The following is a 25,786-nucleotide window of genomic DNA, read 5'->3' on the forward strand; positions in this document are numbered from 1 at the left end:
CATACAACTTTATCACCTGCATGGGATCATGTATCTACCACCACAAGCAAGGTATTGAACAGTTCCAGCAACACAAGGGTCCCTCCTTAGCACTTTTATAACCACACCCATGTGCCTCCCACATCTCTACCCTGCCCTCCTTCCCTAACCCCTGGACACCATTAGTCTGTCCCCCCATTTCTAAAATGTTCTCATTTCAGATATGTTATATAAATGGGATCATATGGTATGTAACCTCTGGGAATTGGCCTTTTATGCTCAGCAAAATTCCTTGCAGATTCATTCAAGGTGTTGCATGTATCAATAGTCTATTCCTTTTACAGCAAACTAGTATCCATGATATGTATGCACCACAGTTTGTTTAACTGTTCATCGGTTGAAGGACATCTGAGCTGATTCCAGTTTGGGGCTGTTACAAATAAAGCTGCCATGAATTATTTGTCCACTGGCTTTGGTGTGAACATAAGTCTTCATTTTTCAAGAACGGAATCGCTGGGTTGTTTGGTAGTTGCATTTTATTTTTAAGAAATTGTCAAACTGTTTCTAAGAGTGGTTATACCATTATTTTGGCGTTATCTATCTTCTATCTTCCAATTAGATTGTTTGGGGTTTTCTACTGTTGAGTTTTAAGAGTTATTTATTTACTATACATACTACTCTTTTATCAGATATATGGTTTGCATTCCCTCCCCCCAGTTTATTATTTGTTTATTCTTCCTCCTTACACGGGCTTTCATGGACAAAAAGTTGCTGATTTTGGTAAGGTCTAATTTATCCATTTTCATATTGTGCTTTTGTTTTCAAGTCTGAGAACTCTTTGTCTAGCTTTAGATCCCGAAAATTTTCTCCTATGTGTTTTTCCATAAGTTGAAAGTGTTAGGTTTGTCCATTTCTGTCTATTTGTATAAAGTGCAAGACTTAGGTCAGCGTTCATTTTGGTTTTGCCTCGGACTATCCAGTTGCTCCAATACTGCTTGTTGAGAACGTAGCTGCGGTACAGGGGTTCAAAAGCACCTGGATTCATGGGTCCCAAACAGACCAGGTTTGGCCACTCATCGCTGACAAAACCCAAAGGCAGAGAAAAAAAAAAAAAAACACACCACTTTGTCGTGGTGGCGAACCAAGACAGGAATTTATTTCAGTGAGGCCTGTACCAGGAAGATAGTGAACTAGAGTCCCAAAGAGTGTCTCCAAAGTGCTGAAAATACTTCCAGGTTTATATAAGGAAAATGTGGAGCAAAGGTCAATGAGTATAAGCAGGTGGGCAGTGAAGGTCAGGTTGATCATTATCTGGGGATCAAACATGCAGGGTCTTTATGGCTCAGGGCAGTCCCGGATGCTTGAGGGGGCAGTTTGGTTCCCATCAGGGGATGCTTTGCCTGCAGGGTCTTTTGCTTGAGTTAAGAGACAAGCTGGAAAGAAGAACTTAATCAATTAGAAAGCTTGAGGTCAAAAGGTAGGTAAAGTCCTCCTTCAAAAAGGCTATTTAACTTTTTTGTTTGTTTTAGAGAGAGAGCACAGAGGAGAGAGGCTGAGAGAGAGAGAGAGAGAGAGAGAGAATCCTAAGCAGGCTCCACATTCAGCATAGAGCCTGAAGCAGGGCTCTATCCCATGAACCTGGGATCATGAATGACCTGAACTGAGTCAAGAGTCTGACCCTGCTCACTCAAATGAGCCCCCAGGATCCCAAGGCTACTTAACTTTAATTTTAATCTATACTGAATCAAGGATATTTAAGGTTTATAATCATTTCAAACACGCACGCACACACACACACACACACACACACACATACACACACACACACACACAAGGGTAAACAACATAGAGTTTGTTAATGGTCAACAGAAGCACATGTATTTTTTTAAATGTTTATTTTGAGAGAAGGAGAGAGAGAGCACAAGTGAGGGAGGGGCAGAGACAGGGAGAGAGAAAATCCCAAGCAGTCTCTGGGCTGTCAGCACAGAGCCCAACACAGGACTCAATCCCACAAACCTTGAGATCATGACCTGGGCCAAAACCAAGAATCAGAAGTGACTGAGCTACCCAGGTGCCCCACAAGCATCCATACTTATAGCTAGTTTCTAACCATATAAAATAATAGTATTGAATATTTTTTTCAAAACAAAGTATTTGCAACATATATCACAGTTGAGGTCTAATAGCTATAATATATAAAGAACTCTTTTTAAAAAAAAAAAGTGAGGAGTGCTCACTTCAGCAGCACGTATACTAAAATTGGAACGATACAGAGAACATTAGCATGGCCCTGCGCAAGGATGACATGCAAATTCGTGAAGCGTTCCATATTTTTTATGAAGAGCAATGAAAAAAAAAAGTGAGGAAACAGGGCCAAATACCTGATAGAAAAATGAGCAAAATTTGTGAACAATTTACCCAAAAAAAGACATAAAATTTTACTTAAACTTATGAGAAGTTGTTCAACTCATAAAAAGAGAAATGCAAATTAAACCCACACTGAAATACCATTTATCACCTAGCAAATTAGCAAAAATGTAAAAACTTGGCACCACACTGTGTTGGCAAGGCTGGGGAGAAATAGGCACTCTCCTACATTGCTGATAGGAATGCAAACTGGTACAGCCTTCTGGAGCAGAATTTGGCAGTAGTTAACAAAACTATACATGCATTTACCTTTTGTTCTAGGAAGCCACTTCTAGGAATTTGCTCTGAAGATACACCTGCAACAATACAAAATGATAAATGCACCGGTGCATTCATTGCAGCATTATTTATAATTTCAAAATACAGAGAACAACCTCCACATTCATATGGAAGGAGATGTTTTAAACTAAATGATATCCAGATAATGTAGTGCTGTACGGTGCTAAAAAGGAATAGGGATGGTCTCTATGCAGTAATAGGGAATGACTTCCAGGGCATATTTTGTGTGTGAAAATGCAGGCTGCCAAGGGGTATATATATAGTATTGTACCTTTTGTGTGAAAAGAGGAAATGAGAAAGGTACATGAGTTTCCTTTTTTTTTTTTAATGTTTTATTTATTTCTAGGAGAGAGAGAGAGAGAGACAGTGTGTGCAGGGGAGGGTCAGAGAGAGAGGGAGTCACAGACTGAAACAGGCTCCAGGCTCTGAGCTGGCAGTCAGCACAGAGCCCGACGCGGGGCTCGAACCCACCAACCACGAGATCATGACCTAAGCGAAAGTCAGAGGCCTAACAGCCACCCAGGCGCCCCCATGTGTTTCCTTTCTTAAAAGCAAAAGGAAATCAAGAAAAAATAAACCAGAAACTAATGAGAATGGTTACCCATGGGGGTGGATGGGAACCAGGTGGATAAGGGAGTGATACTTCAGTGAGAATAACTGTTTGCACTTTGGGATCATATTAATGTTTTAAATACTTTTTTAAATTTTTTGTTAAATGTTTATTTATTTTTGAGAGACAGAGAGACAGGGTGTGAGTGGGGGAGAGGCAGAGAGAGAGGGAGACACAGAATCTGAAGCAGGCTCCAGGCTCTGAGCTGTCAGCACAGAGCCCAATGTGGGGCTCAAACTCACATACTGGACTACAAGATCATGACCTGAGCCAAAGTCAGACCCTTAACTGATGGAAATTAAGCCAAATCAATTTGGATACCAGTTTTACAACTCTGAAATGGAATATAAACAGAAAAAAAAAAAAAAAGAAGAAGAAGCCCAATTAGAATTTAAAAGAATAACATAATCATCGTGAAGGGGAAAAAACAAGAGAACAAACCCAGGTAACTTTTGAGCACAGTACTTAGACGATGTACTGCAATCTAAACATAAAAGAACTGTTAATAAATAATTCTACTTGGTTCTTGCGGTGGGATGGGTCAGCAATTCCGAAACTGCTTTCTGTGAAAACTAGGATTGGGCACGTGAATAAATAGATTGAAATGGTGGGAGCCAAGTGTCTCTCTGTGACAGACAGCTGTTACCAATGTGGAATGGGAAATGCTAGGGATGAATTTTGTGGTGTAGGATTGGAATTAGAGATACAGAATAGACGTGTGTGTGTGTGTGTGTGTGTGTGTGTGTGTGTGTTTTCTAGATCTGAAAGCTAAAAAGGCCTCAAAGCAATGTTATACTGGTAGCAATGAACAGACCTACCACCCAGGTCTTCTTACTATCATTCCTTATAATAGTATAAGTAAGGAACCAGGTTTCCTTGGAGAAATGGCTGATTCCAAGGCTGAAGCAAGAAGGGCCTAGAATGAATGTCTTGTCACAGAAGGTAAAGAAGTGCTCAAAAAAATTATAGCAACATAACACAAAACATTAGGAGCCATCTTTATGCAGCTCCCATTGGCCAAATCTGGGTTAATGTGAGCATCAAAATGAACAGTGATAACGATTACTGATTACCCATGAATAAAATAAGATCTGTGAGTGTACCTGACATAACTAAATACATGAATGAATAAATGGGAAATAAAAGAGTTTTCTTATGCAATTATGCCAACTAATGCATACAGAAGGAATGATGAAGTTAAGAAAATCACCACTTGGCAATCATTGTAGTAATAATAGATTCAAGTAAGAATTATCAATGGGTGTTAAAATAAGTGGGTGGCATTCTGAGGAGTAACAGGAGATTTACCTAGTATTAAGGTATCTTTCTACAAATTACTTAATGACAAAGGAGAAAATGAAAACTTACAGCAGAGAGACCTGCAAGGTGCTACCATTCTCTTGACCAAGGGATCAAGGTCACCATCGTCAACAATGGGACAAGGCAACATCACATCCTTTCCAAATACAATGTTCTGAAAGGAACACAGCATCACTTCTGTCGCATGCTAAAGCTAAAACTGCATGATCTGAATCCCAACGTGAGGAAATACCGTATAAGCTGCAACAGAGGGGGTAATTCACCAAATAACTGGCCTGTACTCTTCAAAAATGTCAAGGCCATGAAAGACAAAAGCTGAGGGAAAATTCCAAATTAAAGAAGAGAGGACAACCAAACGCAAAGTGTGAACCTGGATCCAATCCTGGACCAGGAAAAAATAGCTATAAAGACATGTGGCAAAATTTGAATTTGGACTGTGGATTGCATGACAGCATTTTGTTGATGTTAAATTTCCCAATTTTGATAATCGTACTCTAGAACAAATCACAAAATGTACTTGTTCTTATAAACACTGACATATTTAGGGGTAAAGAGATGGATATAATGCCTACTTATTCTCAAACGGTTCAGATATATCTATATATAGAAAGAGAGAACAAATGATCATACAAATGTGGATAGATACTGAGTCTTGGTGAATCTGTTTAAAGGGTATATGGGAGTCCTTCGTATTATTGCAAGTTTCTGTACTTTAAAATGATATCAAAATTAAGTTACCAAAGGGGCACCTGGGTGGCTCAGTCAGTTAAGCACCCGACATCGGCCCTGGTCATGATCTCATAGTTTGTGGGTTCAAGCCCCGCCACTGGGCTCTATGCTTATGGCTCAGAGCCTAGAGACCGCTTTGGATTCTGTGTCTCCCACTCTCTGACCCTCTCCTACTCGCTCACACTCTTGCTCTCTCTCTCTCTCTCAAAAATAAATATTTTTTAAAAAGTTTGTAAATTAAGTTACCAAAAAATCGTTTCCACCAATAGAATATTTACTTAAATGAAATCCCACCTGGAAGCTCAAGCTGTCCAATTCAGAGTTATCCTGAATGGGGATGGTAGATCCAGAGATTCACGCACTCAGATCTCCTTCCACCCTCTACAGGAACACGCGAAGGGTGAGACCAGAGAGTCTTGACTGTTCACTGCCAGTCGCTCTCCACCAGAGCTCTCAAGTGGCTAAGGTGAAGCCTCTGAGCTCTTTCCTGTCCAGATCCTCTTCCTTGCTCACCTCTGCTCTGCACCCTCCTCTGACCTCTGCTCTCCGTGCTTACTGGCCTTTTCCTAATAGGTATGTAAATATCCAACTACCAAGTGCTCTCAGTATGCTATTGTATGCTCTTGCCTACTCTCTCTCTGTATGCTATTGCCTACTGTCCATGATTCTCAGAAATGTTCTTCCCAAACCTCCCAGAGCGTCCTAGCTATTGTTTCCATGTCTACATCCAGCTGCAGGAGGAAGTCTCTGAGAGCATGAAGGCACTGTGCCGGTCCCCTCTGGCTCTCCTTGCCTGTGTAGGTTACCTCTGTCTGCTGGTGTGGAACTCTTCAGCATCGGGCAAGGAAAAGAGAACTCTATTAGTTCCCTATGGTTACTGTAACAATACCACAAAAGCGGTGGCTTAAAACAATACAGATTTTGGGACGCCTGGGTGGCTCAGTCAGTTAAGCGTCAGACTCCACCTTGGGCCATGATCTCACAGTTTGTGAGTTCAAGCCCCACGTCCGGCTCTGTGCTGACAGCTCAGAGCCTGAGCCTACCTCAGATTCTGTGTCTTCCTCTCTCTCTGCCCCTCCCCTGCTCATGCTCTGTCTCTCTGTTTCAAAATAAATAAACATTTAAATTTTTTTTTAAAAACAACACCAACAACAATACAAATTTCTTCTTTTATGGTTCTAGTAGTCAGAAGTCTAGGATTAGCTTCACTAGACTAAAGTCACGGTGTTGGCTATGCTGGTTCCTTTCAGAGGATCTGAGAAGAGAATCCATTTTCTTGCTTTTTCAGCTGCTACTGCCTGCCTGAATTCCTTGGCTTATGGCTCCTCACTCCATTTTCAAGGGGTCATTCCCATCTGTGTTTCTGTCATCGCCTCCCCTTCTCCTCTTCTATCTAATCTCCCTCTGCCTCTCTCCTCTAAGACCATCTGCAATTACATTTAGGGCTCACCCAAAGAATCCAGGATACTCTCCCCTTTGCAAGAGCCTGACCTTCATCACATCTACAAAGTTCTCTTTGCCACATACAGTAATTTTCCCAGGTTCTAAGGATTAGGCTGTGGACATCTTTAGGGACCATTATGCAGCCTACTACAGATACCCAGACAGATTATTCTCCAGCAGCCTCCCCCTATTACCCAAATATCCCCAGATTAGTTGATTTACTTCACTTAATTGTTCCCTGAAGTGTGCTGATTCAAGTTCAAAACAGCTCATTTGCAACAGACACTGCCTTACTCTTGCTGCTCGGCTCTATTATGGCCCTACCTACAGGTAAAATTACAGAGCTGTGTCTGCACAGCCTTCCTACACAGTCCTTTTTATCAGCTTAAGTGATGAATTATGTTAGTCTTGTATAGCCCTAGTCCAGGATGGAAGCTTCTATAAGCAACAGAAAGGGATTGAGCAGAAGAGCGTCTACTCATTTTCCAAAGCTATGGTTGGGGTGGGCTGAGGTCTCCCCCTGGAACTCTCATCAGCAACAGCCGCACAAATAAATAAAAAAGGAACTGAGCCACAGTGCTCCTAGAGAAGGGAAGGGGAAAAAGAACATGGGTTCGTGTTTGGGCTGATTCTAAAATATATGGGAATGAAAGTCTTTGGGGTGATGAATTTCCCTTTAATGCTGTCATGTCTGTAGTCCTGGGGGTTTAACCTCTGATTTTTGGCTGTAAAACCAACATTATTTCTGCAAACTTGACACCAGATGCTATCAGGGAGATATAGCTGAAGTGATAAAAATCTATTTAACAGATTTAGCAAAGCAAATACAAACTAATTAACAATTTTGGAATTGGGATTAAACACTAATTCTTTTAAGCCATAAAAACTGAGATGAACAAAAGGGAAAAATGTTTTCCCTCTGAATAACTCAAAGGAGCCATCTGTTTGTCATTGAGAAAATGGCCCAACTGATAGATTTTGAACAAATTTGGACATATTTTTATCTAGATTTGAATGTGTTATGGACAGAAGAAGAAAGAAGGCACATTACTTCCTGGCTAACATGTCAATCCAGGCTTCCCCTGAAGCTCCAGAAAACAAGCTATTTGTGTACTGACTCAGAAATGAGGAGACAAAGAATGAAATGATATCTTTATAAATTCTGCTTGAGACATATGTTTCCAGCCATTAGGAAGGAAAGATGGCCTGGGGTTCTTTCCAGCTTCATTGTGCGGTCGCCATTGGTAGGACACCGCTCCTGCGCTGTCGTCAGGGTCGTCTTCCAATGAGGGCAGAGGGAGACTTTCCAAATTCAGTGAAGCCTTGGCTATGAAACAGTGAAAACTGAGCTTACCATCCTCCCATCTCTCCCCCTCACAGCCTCAGTGTGCAATCTAATTCTGGATCACAGGCTCTAGAATAAGTCCTACCCTAATCAGGATTGGGTGATGGCGGTGGATTTTGTGTGTCCTGCCCCCAAATTCAGGTGGTTTGGCATCAAATCAGTTTGATTGTTGATCCAACTCTGGGTGGCTCCAGAGAAGACCTCAGAACTTTTAGAAGCTATTTGAGAATGGAAAATTTGGTAGCCCTTGTGCCTTACGCAAAGGTCCATATGCACAACTGATAACAATAGCAATAATAATAATAATAATAATAAACTACAGCTGATTGAGTATTCATTGGGTATCTCAGACACTAATATCTCATTTAGTCCTCTCAACATTATGAAATACATATTACTTTTTAATGTGTAATTATTTTGAGAGAGACAGAGCACATGCAAGTGGGGGAGTGGCAGGGGGAGAGAGAGAGAGATAGAAAGAGAGAGAGAGAGAGAGAGAGAGAGAGAATCTTAAGCAAGCTCCACACTCAGCATGGAGCCCAACATGGGGTTCAATTTCATGACCACAAGATCATGACCTGAGCCGACATCAAGAGTCAATCGCTTAAGCGACTGAGCCACCTAAGCGCCGCAATAAATATTATTTTGATTCCTATTTTACAAATAAGGAAACTGAGTCCTAGAAAGAGCAAGCAATTTGTCTAAGGTAATATAGCTTTCAATTGGCAAGACAGTTAAAACTCAAGCCTGTCTGAGTCCAGAACCCATCTCTAACCACCACACACATCCCACCATATGTGTGTACATAATTCATCCATTCACATCCCACTTCATTCTAAAATATATTTGAGATGACTTCACAAATGTGGAACCGATACGACTCAGTTCAGACAATTGAGTTTTAGGGAAAACAGGGTGGGAGGGTCCAACTGAAAGGCACATCATCAGTTCAGATGAGGTTGGCAAAACATGGAGGACGGGGATTTGAATCCCTCCTTGATGTTTGGTACTTGAACTTCTTGAACTCTTGGGGCAGGCAGAGCTGTGGACAACTGGATCCATGGAAAGAAACAAGAGAAAGTCCTTCCTGGGCTTCGATGACCTCTGATAGACTGGCCAGCGACCTTGGAGGGTGGTTGCAGGTGAACCAAGTCTATCGGTTGGACTTTGGGGACAGGCATCGAGGACCAAGCATTCCACTGCCTCAGTTTTCCCCAAGTGAATCAGTACTTGGAGACTGAAGACAACATGTTTCAGTAACAACTCAGACTTAGGGGTTAACCACTGCCAGTCACAGAGTAACACATACTCTTTTTATCTGCCCATCATGGAAAAGGCAACTGAACTCATAGATTCCTGGTAGTTGTTTGAATATATCCTCAGTCAGGGTTTCTTCCTCACTCTGAATAATTCTATACAATTGGAATCTATGCAGTTCTCTTGGGTCCTCCCAATGGCCAGTATCTAAAATTCTCCTGGTGAAAAACATCCACATTCAAACATAATAAATAGCATAAAAAATTTTTCAGACTAAAGTTTCCGATCTGTGTTTCTGGACACTGGGTGACCAGAGTCTGCTACACAAATGCCCCAGTCCTGTCCCCAGCACTAGGTGGGACTGTAAGTCCTCATTGTCAGGGAGGTATGGCAGCGCAAAGCCAGATGCAGAATGATAGTTGAGGACCAGAATTCAAGTGAGCAGCAGAACTGTCTCAGTTTCCCCAGCAAATCTGAGAACGGACCAGCTTTGACGAGATGTAGCCTAATGCAGACAGAAGCTGATCTGGGTGCCTCTAGACAGTTTAAGCCCTGATCCTTCCCTCCATTTGCTCTCCCGTACCACAGAATAGCCAGGTCATCGGGCCTTTAACAGTGGTGTTTCTCAAATGGGAGCCTCTGAATATTTTCATCTGGGTTCCTAATTTTTTGATACTGTTTTTTTAGTTTTGTGGGTTTGTCTTGATGAAAATCTAAAAAGAATCAATATAAGCATCTTGTGGATCAACTGGCTGGCCAGCTCAGGCCACGGACTTTCTGTATCCACATGTAGGTTTGTGCTTATGACGGCACAGGGGCCGCAGAGAACTGCTTTAACTGTCTCAGGCTGATGAAAAATGAACAGGATGAACTTCAACACAAATGATCTGATCGAAGGGAAGAATAAACAACCTCACTGCATCCTGTAGAAACAAAGGTAGCATGATATTTAAAACAAAGGACACTTAGAATAGAGGCATTTAATCGGTGTTGTGGACCTGTTTGCATTACATAAATTTGTGGAAGTCTATCTGAATGTTTTTGTTGTTTATATTTAAATTCATACATTTGTTTTAAGAAGATCGTACTTAGGTTAGTATCTGCACATTTGAAGTTAAGGTAATAATTTGTCAGCTTTTTTCCCCACTAAAAGGGGTCTATACATTGCTTAAGCTCAAAGCCCTATTACTTTCTAACGTTACGTAATCAATTTCTCTAATACGGTGGGGTTTGTCCCACACTTAGCCAATGGGTGTGGCTGATACTTTCAATTGGTCAGACTAACTTCTTTACTTTCTGTTAGGTTGGATGCATTTTTTAAATTTAATTTATTTTTTTAATTTATATCTAAGTTAGTTAGCATATAGTACAACAGTGATTTCAGGAGTAGGTTCCTTAATGTCCCTTACCCAGTTAGCCCATCCCCCTTCCCACAACCCCTCCAGCAACCCTCTGTTTGTTCTCTATATTTAAGAGTCTCTTATGTTTTGTCCCCCTCCCTGTTTTTATGTTATTTTTGCTTCCCTTCCCTTATGTTCATCTGTTCTGTGTCTTAAAGTCCTCATATGAGTGAAGTCATATATTTGTCTTTCTCTGACTAATTTCGTTTAACATAGTACCCTCTAGTTTCACCCACGTAGTTGCAAATGTCAAGATTTCATTCTTTTTGATTGCTGAGTAATACTCCATTGTGTATATATACCACCTCTTCTTTATCCATTCATCTGTTGATGGACATTTGGGCTCTTCCTACACTTTGCTATTGTTGATAGTGCTGCTATAAATTTTGGGGTGCATGGGCCCCTTCGAAACAGCACACCTGTATCCCTTGGATAAATACCTGGTAGTGCAATTGCTGGGTCATAGGGAGTTCTATTTTTAATTTTTTGAGGAACCTCCATACTCCTTTCCAGAGCGGCTGCACCACTTCTTTACTTTCTTTGTGACCTCCTTGTTCATGGCTAGGGCCATCAGCTCGAGTGGGGAAACTGACCGTCTGACCGCACTGACTGTTCTAAACAGAAACGGGAAGTTCTGGAAGGCCCTCGAGAACTAGCATTTGGTCAGAGGGACGGAGCAGAAGCCCCACACCAGATCTGGGTAAAAGTTTGATTTATCCAGGCAGCAGGACAGCCTGAATGCTCATCCCCATGGTTTCTTCGTCTGCTCCCCCCACCCCCCCACGACTGGAGACAGAATGAGCTCCAGAAGGAGAAGGAGGATGAAGACGGCAGAGCCTGAAGCTGCAAATCCATTTCCACGGCTGTGAGCGGTGAGGGCTGGGAAGCGGAGCCAGACTCGTGAATTCACAGATCGATTGCTGGCACAGAGAAAACTAATCGCTTTAGACATAATTGTAGACAATGAAACACTAAGGCTGTTCCAACAAAACGTCATATTCCTTCCGATTTGAGTTACACTAAAGAAGAGAAGTGAGGATCCATCAGAAGAAATTGTTGAAATGTTGAAGTTTTGCCTTTACGTCCCATCCAGGATATTCTAAATATGGCCAGCCTGCTCGTAGACAGCGCTGGGATCCCGGGAGGAGGCGCTGTTTTGAAGGGAGGTGACAATCAAGGTCAACAACACCTGTTCTGGAACACTGACCAGGGCTGCTCCCGTCCATCCTGAAGCAAATGCTCACAGAATCCAAGGAAATAATATGAATGAAGGAGACAGACAAGGTCTAAGACACAGACATACTTGGCTTATACATTAAATGCATCTGAATTTTTTTAATCCCACAAAGAAACATGCTTTGCACCATTTTTCATGAAATACACTACCCCTTTCTGGTCTGTATTTCATTGCTGTTACTAGACAGGAATACAGAGACATGCTTCTCTATCATAAAAAGAACAACAGTGCAAAGTCATGCAAAAGATAATGACACACACTTGAAAATCAGGAGAGGATGGGGCCAGGTGGGGACTGTGCTGAACTGGAGGGAACTCGCTCCCTGAAGATAGCAAGCCCTGCTCAAGCCCATTGCAGCTACAGTATGCTCTGCTAGGCAGATGTCGGTTCTGTGGGAGTCTGCAAAGGGAACAGAGGATGATTGCTAAAGGACCATCCATCCTTCAGATGTGGGCCAGGCACTGGCCAATTTAACCAGTTTGCTGCTGGGCCTTTTTTCTGTAGTACATTTATCAATTAACAACCTGTAACAGGTAATAGAAGTAGATTCTGGGTACAGAACACAATTATGTGTCTCGCCGTATATAATGAGGCCATTCCCACATCTTGGCCAACGGCCCACGCTAACACGACTCTGCTGATGTGGGTATAACGAATTCTATTAAGTGAAGAACACAACATAATGGTAGCTATTAATATCTTCTAATATTAATAGGTAGCATTAATCTTGTACAATAGAACCTGACCACTTAGCAGGCACTTCATTTCATAGCTCTTCCCTAGTTCCTTCAAGTGTCCCTTCACCACACTGACCACTGTGTCCAGTTTGTCATTCTACTAAGGTGGGGACTATAGAGCCAACAATGCATGTGACAGCACAGAAAAAGTAGCCTCAACCAGGGCACCAGGGCTCTCCTTTTACCTAGAATCCCATCATTCAGATCTCAGTGGAGGTGCTGCTTCCATCTGGAAGCCTCCCCTGCGTGTATCTTCCACCTCAACAATAACAGGAACTGAATTAAGTGCCCTCCATCAAGTTTCCCCAGAACTGTTGGCTTGTCATATCTATCGTCACTCTCTGTAGGTTCCTTCCAAGCAAGGTCCTGGCATCTTCCAGACCAAACCATAGAAAGCATTCAAACAAATAAACAAATTATTAAGTGAATTTCTACATGAATGAATGGATAGATGTATGGGAGAGTGGGTGGATGGATGGATGGATGGATGGATGGATGGATGGATGGATGGATGGGTGGATGGATGGACGGACAGATGCTATCTGCCTTTAATTTAGAGGCTGCGTAGGGAAAGGAATATTCTCCAATATGATGTTTTAATAGAGATCTCACCACAAGATGGCGCTCATAATTTTCTTTATTTATGGTTTCTATAGAAAATTTGCAAATTTCAAATTTTAAGCTGTCTTAAACATTGTTATGTATGTTTCACAGTGAATTGAACTTATTTACCATGCTGTCCATGTTTTGTGTTCCATCCCATTTCACACAATTACAAACACGTTCTTTCCCATGGGACATCAAGACAACCCTATGGCATTTTGTTTTGACATTGGGGGTGCTGCTTTGCAGCTTGTCTTGGTTGCTGCAGAGTGTGAGGAACAATGTCGGTCCCCAGATAGTGCAGGAAACAAAGGCGTTCTTTCTCCCCAGCTCCATCCACAAAACAAGAGTCAGCAGAAAAACGAAACCTTGGCTTGAAATAGCCATTAGCCTTTGGATCCATGAATTTTGCCTTAATAAAGTAATAACCGCTCATGCTGTACAGTGCTTTGCGCTGTACAAAGCAATTTCACATCACAATAACGTTTTGAGCTCCTACAAAATATGCCAGCCTCTTTAGATTTATTAGCCCCTTTTACCCTCATACCAACCCCGTGAGTTAGGTCTTAATACCTCCCATTTTACAGATAATGAAATGGAGGTTCAGAGAAGACATGTCATTTGCCAAAACCACAGATGGTAAGTGGCAGGGCTATGGCTGGGACCCAGGTTTGTCTTTACATTAATTTGCCTCCCATTACTCCCTATGACATAAGCCATTTCGGTGCCAAGGAAAGGGTATTAGGCAGTAAGAAGGAACGGAAACTGCCGGGTATAAGTCCCTACACTGTGCCTGTTAGGTGCACACACACCTCAGAGCCTCTCCATAAAAAGGGTAATAACTACTATTTTCAAGTACCCAGAAGCAGGCCAGGCACAATGCGAACTGCTTTCTCAAACATCGTTTCATCTCTATCTCCTTCTGTGAGGAAGATAATATCCCCATTTTACAGATAAAGGAATTATGGTTCAGAGAGGTTAAATGGCTTATCTTATGTCACAGAGGACCCAAGTGCCAGGGCTGAGATTCAAACTCAGTTGCACCTGACTTTAAAGCCCTGGGGTGCTATGTGAGGTTGCCAGAGATTGAGGATTCTGGGCAGGATTCCCGGAGCTGCCACTTTATTTGCTCTTCTAGAACTGCCCATGTTCCCCCAACATTCTCTGGCCCTTTGGACATTCTGTTCCTGTGCCAGCAATGCCCTTCCCTACAGAGCCGGCTAGGAAATCTCCTCCTCACCTTTCGAGATGCAGCTCAAATGTCATTCCTTCTATGGTCACTCCTCTGACAGCCTCCCTGTTAAATATATTCATACATCCTAGTGACATATCCATTGTCCTTCCTCTGAGTCCCACTACGCCCACACTGCCCCCCTACACACACACATTCACCTTGTGGCTCCCTATAGAATAATACATATACCCCTGCATGGTATTAAGAACTGTGATGAGTACGCGATCTCCCCTACCTGCAAGATAACGGCTTGGGCCTGCCACAGCTACACGGATCCCAGGGGAAGACAGATACTGTCTTCACTGCCTACCTCCAGCAGCCTCAACGGTGACCTGCTTATCAATGATTGCTGACTAACTGAGAGAATGAGTCCACAGGAAGGTTCAAGGCCCAGATCTTTGATGGTAGGTAACTAGGGATACAGATGATTGGCGTATCTGTGAGGAAATGAAGAAGGAAGGGGCAGTGATGAGGACAGGAGCAACAGCAGTAGATAGAGTCAGAAGAGACAGGAAGCTTCCTATCCATGGGCCAGTTAGTGGGCCATGTGTCTATTTGTAAATACTTTGTAAGTCCCCGGCTAGAAAATTCTTGTATATTTTTTTTACAAACACGTGTAGCACTTTCTCTGTGCCAACAACTGGCTTGAAGAACTTCATGTGTATCAACTGTTCATTTTCAGATCCTTTGTGACTGACACAGGGAATTGAGGTGGATGCATAGGAATGACACTCTATGAGATCAGAGGTTACATGAGAAAACATCAGGCAGGTTGGCAAGTTTCCCTTGGAAAACTTTAGCCAGTGAGTCACTTTGGAAACCTTTAGCCAGTAAGAAGTTCAAGTACCCTGAGGCCACCATGTGGAAAGACAGAGAGAGAGTGATGCCTGAAGAGCCCTCTAGTGTTTCAGATTCAGCCACCTGAGTGTTCCTAGGGTCACCACCATGAGAGAGCCCCAGAAATGGCTTTCTAGCTGAACCCTGTCTACTCTCAGATTCCAGAACAAAATAAATGATTGTAATTGTCTTTTTAAACCACTTTATTGAGATATAACTTACATATAAAAAGCTGTACATATCTCACATATACAATTTGATGAGTTTGGAGATAAGTCTACCTCTGTGAAACCATCACTACAATCTATGCCATAAACCTATCCCTCACCTCCAAAAGTTTCCTCCTGCCATGATGATGATGATGATGATGATGATGATGTGGTGTGTGTGTGTGTGTGTGTGTGTGTGATAAGAATTTTGAACATAAGATCTACCTTCTTATCAAATTTTTAAGTGTACAATACACTGTTATTAACTGTAGGTTCTGTTACTGCATAGTAGATCTCTAAGACTTATTCATCTTACATTACTGACACTTTGTACTCTTTGCCTAATACTTCACATGTTCCCCCATCCCTAGCACCTAGTAATCACCATTCTACTTTTTGCTTCTGAGCTGGACTATTTTAGATACCTCATATAAGTGGTGTCATGTAGTATTTATCCTTCTGCATCTGACTTATTTCTCTTAGCATAATATCCTCAAAGTTCATCCATGTTGTTACATATGGCAGGATTTCCTTCTTTTTTAAGGTGGAATAATATTGTTATATGCCACATTTTTTTTCATTCATCTGTGAATAGACATTTAGTTTGCTTCCTTGTCTTAGCTATTGAGACCAATGCCTCAATCAACATGGAAGTGCGGATTTCTCTTCAAGATCCTGATTTCAAACCCTTTGGATATATACTCAGAGGTGCCATTGCTGGATCACATGGTAGTTCTATTTTTAATCTTTTTAGGAACCTTCGTATGTTCTCCATAGTAGCTACACCAATTTCCACCAACAGCATGCAAGGATTTTCTTTTCTCCACATCCTTGCCAACACTTATTCTTTTTTTGTAATAACCACCCTGATCAGTATGAGGTGATATATTATTATGAATTTCATTTTCATTTTCCTGATGATTAGTGATGTTGGGCACCTTTTCATGTAGCTGCTGGCCATTTGTATGTCTTCTTTGGAGAAATGTCTCTTCAGTTCCTTTGCCCATTTGTTAATTGGGTTATTTAGTTTTGTGCTGCTGAATTGTAGGAGTTCCCTATATATTTTGGATATTAACCTTTTACCAGGTATATAGTTTGCAAATATTTTCTCCCATTCCATAGGTTACCTGTTCATTTTGTTGATCATTTCCTTTTCTGTGCATGAGCTTTTTAGTTTGATGCAGTCCCACTTGTCTATTTTGGCTTTTGTTGCCTGTGCTTTAAAGGTCATATCCAAAAAATCCTTGCCAAGACCAACATAAAGAAGATTTCCCCTATGTATTTTTCTAGGGGTTTTATAGTTTCAGTTCTTATGTTTAAGTCTTTAACCATTTTGAGTTAATTTTTATGTTTGGTGTGTGACAAGGTCTTTATTCTCTTGTAGTTTTCCTAATACCATTTATTGAAGACTGTCCTTTCCTCTTTGTGGATCTTGGCACTTTTATCAAAGATCAGTTGACCATATATATACATGGATTTACTTCTCTGCTCTCTATTCTGTTCCACTGAAATATATGTGTGTTTTTATGACAGTACCATACTGTTTTAATCACTGTAGTTCTGTAATGTATTTTGAAATCAGGAAGTATGATGTCTCCAACTTTGTTCTTGTTCAAAACTGCTTTGGCTATTCAAGGTCTTTTGTGGTTCCACATGAATTTTAGAGTTTTTTTTTTTTTTTTCTATTTCTGTAAAAAATGTCCTTGGGATTTTGATGGGATTACATTGAATATGTAGATCACTTTGGGTATTATGGGCATTGTAACAATATTAATGTTCCCAATCCATGAACATGGATGCCTTTTCATTTAATTTTCTCTAATTTCATTCATCAATGTTTTACAGTTTATAGTATGCAAGTCTCTCAACTCCTTGGTTAAGTTTATTCAAAGTATTTTATTCTTTTTGATGCTATTGTAAGTGGGATTGTTTTCTTAATTTCCTTTTCAGATAATTCCTGTCAGTGTATGAAAACACAACTGATTTTTGTGTGTTAATTTTATATCCTGCATCTTTATTGAATTCATTTATTAGTTCTAACGTGTGTGTGTGTGTGTCTGCATACACACATGTGTATAGCCTTTAGAGTTTTCTACATATATAAAAGCATGTCATCTGCAGAGATAATTTTACTTCTTTCTTTCTGATTTTAATGCCTTTTATTCCTTTTTATTGCTTAATTCCTCTTGCTAAGGCTTCTGGTACTATGCTGAATAGAAGTGATGAGAGTAGACACACTTCCCTTGTTCCAGATCTTAGAAGAAATGCTTTAGTTTTTCACCATTGAGTAAGATGTTAGCTATGGGATTTTCATATACGTCCACAAGCTGATGGGATCTGTAAGTGAGCGTGTTCTCTCTTTCTCTCATAAGAAAATCCATGACTCAGGGGATCTCTCTCAGAGCTGCACTGTGCCAAGTTAGGAGAGTAAAATGAACCTTTTGTCTTACCTTTTTCAGTGCGTCTTTTCTCATTTCTCTGTGCCACTGGGGTGCTGTAACATCTCACCTGCACTTTGGAACTTTCATAAAGATATTTTTGTCCATGGATGTTTGTTAAATTGATGTTTCTAAAGGAAGACAAGGGCTGAGACCACCTATTCCACCTGCTGAGATCCTGTTGATGTCACTCCCGATTGTTACTGCCTTTAAGCCACTGTTCTTAATGGTTACTATGCTGCAATAGATAATTGAAACCAGTGTGGGTTCCCCGTGAGATAGGTGCTATAATTAACCCCAGAGTACATATGTATCCCTAACCACTGCACAAGCTGCCTCTCCATTTAATCCCATAAAATGAAACTAATTAGATAATTCTGATGATATGCTGGATTTCCAAGTCAAAACAGTCTACTAATGATGCCAGCATGTTTCAAAATGTCTGCTAATACTTCACTGTTTTGTTCATTCTGCTTAGCCTGGGCAAGAGGTAACTCTAGGGTTGCCACACTTTCAGCATTTTCAAAGTATACATACAAACAGACTACAGTGAAGCCTTGAAAGACTTCTAATGTTCACAGCAAAGCAAAGATGAAGATGGATGAGCATGCATTCTTCAGCCACTGTACTTTGATTGGTGGTGAGGAAAGTCTGAACAACAGGCTGTCAATCAAAGTCCTATCAATCAATCTGTAGTATTGCAGGTTGGGAATACAGCTATACCACAGAACCTTATTTAAAACACATTCTTGGGGTGGCTGGGTGGCTCAATCAATTAAGCATCTGACTTCAGCTCAGGTCATGATCTCACAGTTTGTGGGTTTGAGCCTTATGTGCAAACAATTCAGAGCCTAGAGCCTGCTTCAGATTCTGTGTCTCCTTCTCTCTCTGCCCCTCTGCTGCTCTCTCTCTCTCTCTCTCTCTCACTCACTCTCTTTCTCAAAAATAAATAAACATTAAAAAAAAAAAACACGTTCTTGGGAAAAGAAGCATGCCTGATAAGTAGATTATCTATATCAGGGGTCAGCAAGCTAGGGCCTATAAGTCAAATCCCACTGGCCACCTGCTTTTGTAAATAAAGCTTTATTAGAACACAGCCAACCATTCATTTGTATATTCCCTATGGTTACTTCTAAGCTAAAACAGCAGAACTGAGTACTTGTAAGAGACTGTACAAATCATAAAGCCTAAAATATCTACTATCTTGCCCTTTATAGAAAATGTTTGCCTAATTCTGCTCTCGATAAGTGACATTTAGCTCCTTTTTTTATGTTCTAAATGTCTCTCAAATAGTTCACACTTTCCTTCATTATTGCCTTTGATTATGAGATATTTTAAACATACATAAAATTAGACCAAATAGTAAATAACTCACTCACATACTTACCACTGAGATTAAGCAGATGTTAACATTTTACCATATTTGTTTCATCTTGACTTAAAAATGAAAAAAAAATACAAATACAACTAAAGTACCCCTTCTCTTTCCCTTCTTTCACCTCCAGCCCCAGAGGCTACCACCATCTTGAAGTTGGTGTGCCTCCTTCCTATTCATATTTTTGTAGTTACTATAAACTTCCACAATTTGCTACGGGCTTGAATAATTTTTACATAAGTACTATCATATTGTATCTTTTGATAACGTTTTTCCACTCAGCATTATCTTCCTGAGATTTATAGATACTGATACATGTTTATCTAGTTCATCTGCTTTAATTGTGTTATGGCATTTCATTTTATGAATAAATCATGGTGTATATAACCTAGTTATGTAACAACCTAATGAGGGACAATTTGGTTATTTCCACTTTTTCTTATTTTTAACAATGCTGTAACAAACAACTTTATATACATCTTTTTGCCTACAAGCATATGAATTTCTCTAGGGTATGTTCCTAGGAGTTAAGGAGCTGGTCAAAGGCCATAAGTGTGTTTAATTATCTTCTGCTCACTTTTCCAGATACCACTCTTCACCACTTCCATTCCTGCTCTAGATCCCAGGAGCTGAATGATGTGGACTGATCAGCCAGGCTCCCTTGCCTCCTGCTTCCCACTGTGTGTGGCCAAGGAAGGCGACCAGCAGGTAATTGCAGGGAGGAGGAAAGTAGGATCAGGGTATTAATTCCCACCCCCCATCCCTCTCTGTGGGATTTCAGCAGGCTGGCTGGGTTCCTGCAGTTAAAGTCACAGGCTGCCTTCTCAGAGTCATCTCTGTCTCCAGGTTCTAATGACTGGTCCCTCAGCTTTCATCAGACCTGAGAGTGATTAAGTCCACTAACACTAGTTCCTAGGGGCTGCCCTAATCCTTGTGCCTCTCCTGTACCTTGTCCATAATTTTCTAAATAGTGTAAAACCTTGGATTGCGAGTAAGTTGTTCCGTGAGTGTTCCGCAAGACGAGCAAACATTTTTAATAAATTTTAACTTGATAAACGAGCGATGTCTTGCAATACAAACCGTAGGTGATGCCGAATGTCACGTGATCACAACTGAGCCAATGGTTCTTGAAGTTCACTTTGATATACAAGTGTCTTGGATTACAAGCTTGTTTCTGAAATGAATTACGTTTGCAAATCAAAGTTTAACTATACCCCCATTATTAAATGCTCCTCAAATTATCAATTGGAGTGTGCCACCTGTTTTCTGCCAGAACACTGGCTGGTAAGATACACGTCTTCAACTTTACAAAGTCTGTAATGCTCCCCAGAGTAGCTGTCATAACCTGCACTCCCACAGATTTGTGTATGAGTTCCTATTTCCCTACATTCTCCCCAAAACTTGTGATTTGCTTTACAGCTTTTGCCAGTGAGACTGAGCATGAGCACCTTTCTCTGTTTATTGGCCATTTGGGTTTCTTCATCTGTAAGTTGCCTACTCATGTTCCTTTCCTGATGTTCTGCCTTCCTCCTTTTACTTAATGATTGAAAAGAGTCCCTTATATACATACTGAATGCTATTTCTTGTTGGATTGGAAAAAAAAAAAAAGAAAGAAAACAACGACCTTCTCCCAATCTACGTTTTGTTTGATTTATGGTGTGGCTTTCAGTTCTCAGGTGATCAACATGGTCAATCCTTTTCTGGCTTTGTTTTTTCTAACTTAAATTCTTTCCTAACCCACTGCTGTAACGATACTCTCTTATATTTTCTTCCAAAAGCTAGTTTCTAGTTTTGTTTTTCTATTTAGATCCTTCATTTATCTGGGATATATTTTTGCATTTGGTGAAAGATGGGAATATAATTTTATCTGTCCATGTAGATAACTAGTTAGTTTCTTGGATCATCCCTCTTATCTTCACCAATTCATGATGCCACATCCACAGTATTTCAAGATTCCGTGTGTACATGGAGCTGTTCCCTTGTTCTGTTTCATTGGTTTCTTCGTCTGTCCCTCTCCTGGTGCCACACAGGTTTTATATACCACCAGCTGTCTGGTGGAGAAGTAGCCTACCACGTCTCCCAAATTTGCTGTTTCTTCAAAATTTTTTTAATTTAAAAAAATTTTTTTAATGTTTTCTCATTTTTGAGAGAGAAAGAGCATGAGCAAACGGGGGAGGTATACAGAGAGGGAGACAGAATCCAAAGGAGGCTCCAGGCTCTGAGCCATCAGCACAGAGCCTGACAGAGGGCTCAAACCCATGAACCATGAGATCATGACCTGAACTGAAGTTGGATGCCTAACCAATTGAGCCACTCAGGCACCCCTTCAAATTTTTTTAAAGATGTATTTTGTTATTTATTTTTTAAGATGTATTTATTTATTTTGAGAGAGAGAGAGAGAAAGAGAGCAGGTGAGTGTGAGCAAGGGAAGGGCAGAGAGAGAGTCAGAGCATCCCAAGCAGTCTCCATGCTGTCCGTGCAGAGCCCAATGCAGGGCTTGATCCCATAAACCATGAGATCATAACCTAAGCTAAAGTCAAAAGTCAGATGCCTAACCCCCTGAGTCACCCAGGCACCCCTGCTTCTTCAAATTTATCTCAGGTCCACCTTCCACGTGCGTTTTGGGGTTCTGCTACTCTATACCAGATCATGACAATTTCCTCCTGGCTCTGATTTTCTAATAATTTTAATAATAAATTAAAATAATGTGTTTAAAATATATATAATANAGAATAATTTTTTGCATTAAGAAAATCATGACTTCTCTTTTAATTTCTTAGTAAGGTATAATACACCAGCATATTTTCTAATATTGAACTGTCTTTGAATTTCATAGATGAGTCTTAACTTAGTTGTATGATTTTTCTTAATACAACTGGCTTAGCTAGGATTTTTGCATCTATGTTATTAAGAGAGATAACTGTATGATCTATGTCCTATGTTCACCTTGTCTTTTTGTGTGTGTATGTGTGAAATAGTTCACAAGTGATAGCCTTCTCTCTTTTTGTTATCTGACTTAGCTTTAAAAGGATTCTCTAAATTTTGAAGATTTTCTACAACTCTCCTGTGGGGGGGGAGGGAGCAGGGGAATCTATGCCTGGTAGCTTTTGAGTTGCATTATTAATTATTGTTTTAGTTTAGTTAGTAGTTATCGGTCTAGTCAAGTTTCCTGATTCTTGCTGAGTCATCTTTAGCATGATACATTTCCTAGGTAACTATCTATTTCATCCAAGTTCGCAAATGCATGATGGGGACTAGCAGGTCTGCCATGGCAGCAAGATGACCTTGCACCCATCTTCACAGTCTGACCCATATCTTCACAGAACACCCTGTTGGCTTCCCAAGAACACGGGGAGATAGGCATCCTTGTGGGGTGCTGTCACAAGCCTATCTACCATCCACCTCTATGTCACAGAACACTCGCTATGTTGTGACAGGCTGCCACGGGACAACAGAGTTGAGCTAAGTGAATGAAACTCAGACCTTCTGTCTGCAAATCCAGCAAGCTTCCCTCAGTCCCATGCTTGCTCCTTGTCATCCCAGGAAGGACCAGAGCCCACCTGGACCAGCTCCGCACCCAAGTGCTCCTGAGTCCATGCTCCTCCCCCCAGGTGAGGGTCTAGTGAGGCTTTGCCCTGGACAGTAGGGACTATAGCCACACTGCTGTGTCATTCTCTGGGCACAGTGTCTGGCTCCTCTCAGGTGCTCAGAAAGCCGGGGTGATTGAAATGGATTGGCTTTCTGATTTGAGAGGCCTCAGACACTGGACAGTGCTGACTCGGGGAATCACAGCCTGCAATGGCTCATACATCAGGATCTCTTTAATGGGAAATTATGGAAATGTGCTGCCTGGAGCTGTCTTAATTAAGAACAACCTGATATTGATTGCAGCCTCTGAGTGGAATCTCCTCCCTCTCCTCCCCTCTTCTTTTCTCCTTGATGCCTAGGGGAAGAATCTGGCTGCCTTCAACAGGGCTTTCCTTCTCCCAACATGGCCGCTGATAGGCTAGGTTTGGAAACAGCTGAGCTAGTTGGGGATGGTGGCCTTCAGCCAGCGTGAGGCTCCCTAATGGGAAACCTAAATCAGTGAATAAAAATTATCTCGCCGCCCTGTTCTGCTCTAGCTCTGGGGAAAGGTTGGGGCCGAGGTTGAAAATAGGCAGAAGAGAGATAATCAGGTTGGTTGTTCTTCCCAGCACCCACTCAAATCCTAAATCCAGTTTGTCCTGGAGACTGTATTTCAACCAGAGAATAGAGATGGACTCCCTCTACCCCCTACCACCTGTCAGCTCCAGTCCCCAACCAGAGGGCAGGCTGGGCCTGAGCCTCCAAGGGAGGAAGGGTGTAGCCATTCTTTCTCTGCACAAGGACATCTTTTTACTGTGCTCAGGGACCACAAAAGAGAACCAGGCTCCGGGAAGGTCCAGCTTCCCGAGCCAAGATTCCAAACTTGGCCCAGAGCCAGATGCCACCTGACAGCTTCCTGTCAGCCAAATTCCCTCCCTCAGACTGGCCCTGGATCCTCCATCACCATGCTCAGTCCGCTTATCACATCTTCATTCAGCAAACGTTCACGAACGTGTGTGAGGTCTTGACACTCTATAGTTCCCCTCCCTTCCTCCCCTCCCCAAACACACACACACACAGAGTTTTACAGTTTACACAAAAGAGTTCTCAAAGAAGCTTTTTCACCAGTTTGACTTCTCCTTTATTTGGTGCCTGTAGGTTTCTCTGGTCCCCAGCTTCTCCAGGGAATCATTTAAAAATGTAAACAGATATTTAAATCATTCGGGAGCTCACTATTTAAAAGCTCTCGGGGTGAGCGTCTTGTAATGACGTGGCCACTCCTTACGTCATCTGTGGGCAAAACCTCCCTAAACAGAAGGACTCTTGGGTCGAGCTCCTATTTGAGGGAACAGAACCATTGGACACACCTAACAGGACAAGAGGGGGTGGCGTGCATCCACTGTCCTTGAGACCCTCAGCTGTCCTCCCTGATTCACAAGGAATATCAGAAACCCTAACCCCAGAAAACAGATCCTTCTCACCTGGGGCTCTGTCTCTGCCTCTCCAACCTAACGCTTTCCAGTGGCTTCCTGTTTCCCAGATCAGTACATCTTTGAGTGCAGTTCCTGGGCCGGTAGCGTCAGCATCGCTTGGAACATATAAGAAACGCAAATTTGCAGGCCTTACCCAGGCCTCTTGAATCAGAAACCCTACGGGCAGAGCCCAGCAATCTCTGCTATAGCAAGCCCTGCTGCTAATTGCGATGCACAGAGTTTGAGGACCACTGCCCTAGATAGACGTACACCCTTAGCAAGATCTGCAAGGACCTCTGCAGTCACTGCTGGCCCGCAGGAGCCGTTGTGTAAATTAGAAGTAGAGCCTCCTCTGGGAGGTTGTAACTATGCGTGTGTGCTTGCCAAGTGGATCCAGAGCTGTATTTCGGCCCCTCACCCCTTCGGTAGGGCACGCTTGTAAAGCCGGCATCTTGCACAGCCATACCTGGTGGCCCTGCCCCCAACCCAGACCCTCCAGCCTTGCCAACCCTATGCTCCAGCCACTCCGAACATTTTACAGTTCCCTGAACACATCATGGTACCTCATGCTTCCTTCACGCCTTCGCCAAGCCCTTCCCTCTACCTGGAATGCCTTTCCCCTGCTCTTCCACCTGGATAACTCCTACAACCTTTAAGACCCAGCTTGGCTTCTCCTCTTCCAAGAAGTATTTGCTGACTGCGGGAGCATGAGATTCCTCTCCTCCAGTCCCCCTTGTCGCATTGTGCTCACCTCCCACGTTGTCCTTGCCCCGCTGTGTTCTCACTGTTCCTTTCGTTGTCTCTGTCCTCCTCACGGGCAGGAGGGGTGTCTGATCCATCTCCGTATCACAGCATCAGGACCGTACCTGGCACATTCATACAATGACAGAATACTAAGTGTCACTTCTCTGCCAGGCTCTTGGCACTGGAGGTACAGTGAAGGTCATGTCAGACAGGCCAATCTCGTGGAGCTAATTCATAATTAGGTGAATGCTGCAAAAGCAGGGTAGGAGGGAAGGAAGAAGCAAGGCCTTTGCCAAAATGGGGAGAGGCAAATGCTTTTCTGAATGATTTTAGAAGCTGCCTTGAAAATAGGGTGACTTCTTATGGCTCTGGGAGGATGAATCCCTGTCCTCGCCAGATTCATCTGGGAAGTTGAAAAAAATCAAGACCAGCCCCAAGCAGGAAAAAAGTCTCCTGTGGGGATATCTGTCCTCCCACGGGGCCTGGTTCAGTACCAGCCATTGAAGGGCCATCTTGCAGTCTGGAATGTTCAGTGCCTCCTCCA

General features: G+C 42.0%; 1 long non-coding RNA gene and 1 other non-coding gene across 2 annotated transcripts; one reads left to right on the forward strand and one right to left on the reverse strand.

The window, feature by feature from the left end:
• Positions 1-1,304: 1,304 nt before the first annotated feature.
• Positions 1,305-25,351, reverse strand: LOC144229184 (uncharacterized). Its single transcript, XR_013334374.1, has 3 exons — positions 25,250-25,351; positions 2,656-2,702; positions 1,305-1,412 (listed from the first exon to the last, which is right to left on the reverse strand). It is a non-coding gene; the product is annotated as an uncharacterized LOC144229184 (long non-coding RNA).
• Positions 2,209-2,314, forward strand: LOC144229193 (U6 spliceosomal RNA). The gene has a single exon (XR_013334381.1). It is a non-coding gene; the product is annotated as a U6 spliceosomal RNA (small nuclear RNA).
• Positions 25,352-25,786: the final 435 nt, after the last annotated feature.

Source organism: Crocuta crocuta, unplaced genomic scaffold, assembly GCF_008692635.1.
Source record: "Crocuta crocuta isolate KB4526 unplaced genomic scaffold, BGI_CrCroc_1.0 scaffold233, whole genome shotgun sequence".
Classification (NCBI taxonomy): Eukaryota; Metazoa; Chordata; class Mammalia; order Carnivora; family Hyaenidae; genus Crocuta; species Crocuta crocuta.